Raw genomic sequence first — 8,404 nt, forward strand, 5'->3', positions numbered from 1 at the left:
AAATTAAAAAATTCGCAGCACAAAATATATCTGCATGCAAGATTCGTAATAATTATATTCATTTCACAAAGTCTGATAAAAAGCCCCAAAAATATATCTACACAGCATTGGTACCATAACTTCAATGTTATGACAGAAATTTGAGTCTACACTGGTACTGGTAGTGACGCAAAAAAAACTTCTTCATTATCAATTATTATGCTACCATATATTAAATTATTTAATTGCAGTGTGAATGGCAGCATTATATGAAAGGACCGTCGTGCATATAACAGACTTATATACACGACATTGTTTTGTCGTGTATATAAGAGCATTATATACACGATGTCGTGTATATAGCCACAGCCTCGTGTTTACGAATCGTCTATACACATGAAGTCGTGTATATTGTGGTACAATATACACGAATGGATAATTTCCATCCCCGCTTTGCAAGACGCGCTGTGATTGGTAGATTCATTTAAACTGGTTTCAGGCCTTTGTACCGCCGGAGGCCTAGCGTTGGTGTCATTTAGGTTTACTTTAAGGCGTTGTCTTCCCCGTATTTTCCCACAAGTTATCAATCGCTTTCACTGACAGTTTTTAGCGGAATGCTCATACTGTGCTAAATTCTGTAAGAATAGTTTGCAAAATCAGTTACGCGAGTACCAAGTTAACTTACCGTCAATATTTATTATTTTTTTCAATATTCTCGTTCTGTATGTCACTGGAGTAGCAATGATGAAATGGGTTCGAAGGACATGCACACAGTCTGTGAAGGCCCGTTACCTTTAAATTTATGGCATGGTTGCTTTTATTTTCTTAAGTGATAATAATCACAATAATTCTTGACATTGATTTTTTGTTGTTGCATTACCAGAATGACATAAACATATCTACACATCTACTTCTTGTGGTTTCTTTACGCGTGCTGTGTGTTATTTCGAAAATTGGAATACTTTCCTTTTGTATGAATCAATTTACAGTACACCAAGATATAATTTTTGATGTATAGAGAATCTCACCCAGGTGTCTGCTGATACCAATTATATCAATACAACTTGATAAAGTTACAAATATCCGATGCTTGCAGAGGATATGTTTACTTTTATCAACGTGTGTTGATAAAAATGATATCACTAGACACGAGGGTGAGATTCAATTTATCATAAAAGTTCATTCTTCATTGATTGTCAAAGAAATAGTTTCATCTCTCAACACTCAACTACCATTGTGGTCATCACGTTCGTGACGTCATATAGCAATGTCAGGGCATTGTACAAAATCTACCCCCAAGACGATATCTCCAATTAGATCTTACACAAGATATCTCCTGTGGAACACAGTTTTTTGATGATATAGAGGATATAACATGAGTGCCCATGTCATACTATGTTTACGACACGGTGCCTAAATGTTAACTAACTGGTATTTACCGAACGAGAGCGAGCACACTACTTTGTAAAGTTTGATTTTCTAACGCATATATATCGAGGTAGCCACTACTACCTCCAAACACATTTCTGGTCACCTGCTACCCTGCAGAGCTTTATCTTCCCAAGGACGAATTCAACATTGAATATTTACGAGAATAAAATGTTGTTTGCTACAAAGACATATTTCTATAAATGTATGCGCATGTACAAATATATGGAAAATAAAACCGGTACGCCCGTTTGATGAATTTAATTTGTGTTCGATTTTATTTGAAAATTCATAAATTCGCAGCTAGAAATAGGTCTGTGAAATTAATTTCTTTATAATCCTGGCAACTGATATCCGATATGTCTCGTGTGGCCATTTTGACCTGTTCCCTCGTACTATGAATAAATTGTAACAACGACCGCAGTAGAAAGTACAAAATTATATTACAAATATATCTACAAATAACATTTGTAGCCTAACTTCATCTTTAAAGATACAGATTTTGAATCCACACCGGGTGTTTCGCAAAAAAGTTCTCTTTTGTAAATTAATGTCATTATGGAATTATTTTACCACTTAAAATTTCTCACAAATATATCCTAAGGTTAACATAAACTTACATTAGTTTTCGTGTGAATGAACGCATTATATAAACGATAAAAGGACCGTCGTGCATATAACAGACTTATATACACGACATTGTCTTGTGTATATAAGAGCATTATATACACGACGTCGTGTATATTGCCATATTGCCACGGTCGTCGCTATTTCACTCTCGTTCAGAGACCGCGGTGGCGTGTTCGCTTTCTCGACTGTAGTATCTCCAAGGGAGGCAATTCACCTCAACCGCCACATCTCGCGTCTAACATTACAAAGTTTTTTGTGGTCAGTCGGTATCTGCACTGTAAAGTTGTGTCAATCACACAGTGTCCTGGGCAACATCAGAATTCCGGTTTAATAAGCGTAGTTTTTGTGTTTGTGTTTTTAATCTGTATAAAGGTTTTGTGTAGCGGGTGTCATGTGTTTAAAGGTACCTCCAACAGATAGTACCCAGCTGCGGTAATGGTGAGTGCAATATTTGTAGATATGTTCATCTTCAAACACATTCTTCCTAAATATGGAATGTTAATACTTTAAATGTTATTATCAACTGGAATAACACCAAGTGATATTTAATATTTGTATTAACTCATTCTTCTAGCATGTATATTACTTAGCAATTCTATATATGTATATTATTACAACATTAAGCAATTCTATATGTATATTATTACAACATTAAGCATGAGTTCAGTTGGGATGAACCGAAGACGGGTCAACCAAGTAAGCGTGCCTCACCACCTGATCCTGTTAGTTGTCACTTACTACAAGCATAGTTGTCTTTTTTGGAAAGAAGGGATTGCTGAAGACCAATTCTAGCCAGTGAGTGTAGGAAATTTCCCCAGTAGGACAATTTCCCACTGGACATTTCCACATGTCGACTTTACCTGACACCTGTTTTGTAACTAGTAGCACATTTAATTCCCCATTCATCGTAAAACTGTAGTACTATAAATGCGATGGGATCAACTAATCTGTTATTATGTGCGTTCACTTGTTAGGGGTTATGGTATTAGCTCATCTGTGCAATAGGTGTGTCCCCATTAGGTGCATGTTGGTCACTTCGGCCTTTGGAATGTTTTGTATAATCTTTTCAAGTAGTTTTCAACATGGGTCTCAATATGTAGTGTCCATCAGCTCATGTAGCAAACACCTCATTACTGTATAAACGTCTCCAATAATTGCTTTCTCCAATATAAAATCACATTTACAGTATGGTATGAATAACCTGTTAGAATGCTGTCATATCCTAAATTCTGAAATGGAATTCATTCGGAATAACCAGTTTAGATTTGAAGCTCTGTTTCTATGGGTATAGGTCTACCCCATTCCAAGTGACTTTCAGGTCAATCAACATGATCAAATAGACAATGAACTCATTAAACTGAGTGATCCGGTTACATAATAACTGGTAATGTACTGAAAGCCATTAAAAATGGAATTTGACATTCATACTTTATTTACTCACTCAAATGTTAACATATATAGTTGTAACTGGCCCATTTGTTTTAAATAAACATCTGTGGATAACTTAATCAGAACATGTCCAATCAACAACAATGTCAGCGACGCAACAGCATCAAACAAAGGAGGGGGGCACTTGCAGTCAATATTGTGTATATCCACCATGCACTGCAAGGCAGTCTCGGGGATCACTGGAACACACACATTTCTCAGAAACAGCTGTTGGATGGTCAGTAATATTGAAGGGCCGACGTCAATTCAACACTTGTCTTTGGTCAAAACGACCATGTTCAAAAACGACCATGTTCAAGTCTTTCTTACATTTGTTGCTGCCCATCTGCAAAGGGTACGTTAAACCTGCATTAAGGCAGTCATTTGTCCTCTTTGCAGTATCACCAACTGTTTTGAACCTATTTTGCAAATGTGAGACTCGCATATTGTGGTCCTGTCAAGCTGTAGTCAAAGGTGGCGCACTGGGTCACGGACAAATGCATCACTTCCCTTGGCCCCCAATGGTGTATGAATGCACACTACAATGCCTGACAATCATCAGATCTGGAGAGACGCTGCTAATCATAGCAACAGTCTGATTATTTTCGTCTTGTGTCAAGTGTGAGATTTGCTCAATGTGATTCAGTATGACAATTCCATGTGCTTTTATAGGGAGTGAGTGAGTTTAGTTTTACGCCGCACTCAGCAGTATTACAGCTATATGGCAGCAGTCTGTAAATAATCGAGTCTGGACCAGACAATCCAGTGATCAACAACATGAGCATCGATCTGCGCAATTGGGAACCGATGACATGCGTCAACCAAGTCAGCAAGCCTGACCACCCGATCCCGTTAGTCGCCTCTTACGACAAGCTGAGTCGCCTTTTATGGCAAGCATGGGTGCTTTTATAGGGCATATGCACAACATTTTTAATGAATGTGGTTGTTTTTGTTCCAGGACAACAAATACCAATCGCGTTTTGAATATCTTTCAGTATATATATCTATAAAAGCTGCTTAAACTTATACTGTTGTAAAAATTCATATGCCCCACTGTATTCTTCTAGTGTTGGAAAGATAGCACATAATGGGTTGGAAGTGTGTTTGAAATACTGTTTCTCATAACTGGTACAATAATTTCTTCATAACACTCATAAGTATGGTATATTGTTGTAAATGAATAGTATTAAATCACCCTGTACTTTCTCTTTAAATGGGACCCGTAAAGGTCCCAGGGTAGAACTTTTACTTATCTCTGAATGGTGTGTGTTAGTACTCTACTAGTTTTACAATACCCAGCATACACCTTAGCAACACTATCACCCTACACATTGTGGTTTCCCTCAGCCTTCCAACTTGCTTTTTGTATATTAATTCTTAAAACAACAAAGAAAGTCACCAATAGAAAAATATAAAACCATACAAAAATCAATTATGTTATATTTATATGTATTATCATGAATTTACATGCATTGTATATCGCTCTTGCTGGTTTAATGCATTGCATAATAGTGTATTGTGTGCCATGAAGTTTCTTCTCATGTGTAAGCAGTACTCTACGCACCAATCAAGCTTCTTACATTTAATTATAAAAGTAAGTATTTGTTCACAAGATTTTTTTCACAAATGTTGTCATTCTTTACTGCTGATATGTCATCACATTATATGAATATAAACTACTTTATGTATGGCAAAATAATGTTTGCAGTTTTGTCAAGTTATATTTCTCTTTATGATATAAATTTACACCATCTGTTCCAAATCACACATCCATAATTTGTTTACAAAACACTAACAGAGCAAGTTCACTTTCAACAGTTCACCTTGGGCTTCCATAACTGTCGTTGAATCTGTACTGGTACATGTGTACTGATACACCTTCCAGGAACTATTGTAGTAGCTGGAATATTGCTGAGTGCAACATTAAAAGCCAGTCCAACCAACCAACTGTGGAACTGCAGCATTAAACCTTCATCCTTAGTTTCACCCCACAGCATCACCTCATATACAAATCTGGGCAATGAGTCACACCTGTATTTTCAGCACTACTTCTACATTGTCATGCCCAACACCACCATGGCATAATTCGCAATCACATGTATGTATATGTCATTACTCATTTAACCTACCTAAAAACCTACTCTCCTGATGGGCTGAAATGTTTTCACAGTTAATGTGTGCTAATTGCCTAAAACAGAAATATGTCTGTATCACTTCAGTAACCATCAACAGCACAACTCAAGGGAAGGTCACCTACCGCCTCATAGCTGAAAGAGGTGATGATCTCACTTCACAGAATACTGAAATGCCTTTTGCCTACATCATCTCCTTTGCACAAAATGTATTCACATGTATTCACAAGATCCTTGTGTTGTCTTATACCTACAATATCGGTCGGCTTATGACTAACATAACCATGTATGCATGTGGTCAATAATAATATTCCCCAAGTGTTACTTGAATCACAACAGAACACAATAAACTTAAACAAGCACATTTATTAATGCACGCTCAAAATAACACAAAATTTTCAAACATATAATGTTTACTGTGCATACTCTGAAGTCAGCTTAGCCACTGTGAGAATATTCCCACTTCCCAAATACAAGTGTCCCTCTCACTGGTCCTGCAAACACCTCCCACTACCACATCAGCAGCCCAGTGGCAAACATTATTTGATCAGGAACCCTCTGGCTTATGAATATAAGCATCTCCAGAACCTACAATAATACCGCTTGAGATTACCACATTGTTTATCTGACATTATTACTAGGTTATTATGGTACATATGTATAGCACACATAACTAACACAACTAATACCTCTTCTAGGTGCTGGTATATGTCTCCCTCCATCCTTGCGTGTCAATCTGAACATCGTACTATCAATCTCAACTCACTTTGCGTCATACAACACTTGCAGTCACTTTTCGCACCCATTACTCTGGCTTTCTCATCGTCATTACAAGGTACCCATTCACAGCTGAGTTGCTAGGTACACAAGTACAAGTCATGGTACTGTGTCCAGGTTAACCGCATGTTGCTGTACCTTCAAGTAGGTGTTTGTATAAATACATGTGTCCACCATTTGCTCATATACCAAGGCATTCATGGGTTCTTGCAAGTTCAGAAGGTTGTGTTCTGTACACTAGGGGTGGTGATAACACTGAAACAATCTGCACATAAAGATGACACTTAGTTACAGGTGGGCTCCACTGACAGTTCAAGCTTGCTGCATCACTAACCTGGCCTCTTGGCTAACAAGCCCACTGCTGCTTCACATAAATGGCAGTCACCTCTTAGATGTTGGCTTTATACCCTATGTCATTGATATCTTATTGGTTCACTGTACACTTCTGCAGTTCTCTTTCTTTCCTTATGTTCCACAAGTATACTTTCCATCCATAATCTGAAGGCCTCAATCGTTTAGTTAGGAGTTTACTCATGTACTTGTAAATATCTAACCTCATATTCTTAGCTTCCATGTCCTTTATTTATCCCAGTACATTTAATGTCAACATCTCACACATTCTGGTTTCCTAAGATGTTGATGTACATTTTATGTGCAGACACTACCTTTCTATCTGGGCTCTAAGTTAGTGTAAAAAATCGATGAATACGGTGGTTCCTGAACGAGAGTATGGTCGCTGAACGAGAGTGGTGATATGTAATTGTAGCTGCCGTGGTCGGAGCATGTGTCTATGCACCCCCGTGATGGAAACAGCGGCTGTAACAACACATAAACGTGGAACTCAGTCTCATTGTATTTTTTTCTGGTTTCCTAAGATGTTGATGTACATTTTATGTGCAGACACTACCTTTCTATCTGGGCTCTAAGTTAGTGTAAAAAATCGATGAATACGGTGGTTCCTGAACGAGAGTATGGTCGCTGAACGAGAGTGGTGATATGTAATTGTAGCTGCCGTGGTCGGAGCATGTGTCTATGCACCCCCGTGATGGAAACAGCGGCTGTAACAACACATAAACGTGGAACTAAGTCTCATTGTATTTTTTTCTGGTTTCCTAAGATGTTGATGTACATTTTATGTGCAGACACTACCTTTCTATCTGGGCTCTAAGTTAGTGTAAAAAATCGATGAATACGGTGGTTCCTGAACGAGAGTATGGTCGCTGAACGAGAGTGGTGATATGTAATTGTAGCTGCCGTGGTCGGAGCATGTGTCTATGCACCCCCGTGATGGAAACAGCGGCTGTAACAACACATAAACGTGGAACTCAGTCTCATTGTATTTTTTTCTGGTTTCCTAAGATGTTGATGTACATTTTATGTGCAGACACTACCTTTCTATCTGGGCTCTAAGTTAATGTAAAAAATCGATGAATACGGTGGTTCCTGAACGAGAGTATGGTCGCTGAACGAGAGTGGTGATATGTAATTGTAGCTGCCGTGGTCGGAGCGTGCGTCTATGCACCCCCGTGTTGGAAACAGCGGCTGTAAAAGCACTTAAACGTGGAACTCAGTCTCATTGTATTTTTTTCTGGTTTCCTAAGGTGTTGATGTACATTTTATGTGCAGACACTACCTTTCTATCTGGGCTCTAAGTTAGTGTAAAACATCGATGAATACGGTGGTTCCTGAACGAGAGTATGGTCGCTGAACGAGAGTGGTGATATGTAATTGTAGCTGCCGTGGTCGGAGCATGTGTCTATGCACCCCCGTGATGGAAACAGTGGCTGTAACAACACATAAACGTAAAACTTAGTCTCATTGTATTTTTTTCTGGTTTCCTAAGATGTTGATGTACATTTTATGTGCAGACACTACCTTTCTATCTGGGCTCTAAGTTAGTGTAAAAAATCGATGAATACGGTGGTTCCTGAACGAGAGTATGGTCGCTGAACGAGAGTGGTGATATGTAATTGTAGCTGCCGTGGTCGGAGCATGTGTCTATGCACCCCCGTGATGGAAACTGCGGCTGT

The sequence above is a fragment of the Haliotis asinina genome, chromosome 5 (assembly GCF_037392515.1).
Source record: "Haliotis asinina isolate JCU_RB_2024 chromosome 5, JCU_Hal_asi_v2, whole genome shotgun sequence".
NCBI lineage: Eukaryota > Metazoa > Mollusca > Gastropoda > Lepetellida > Haliotidae > Haliotis > Haliotis asinina.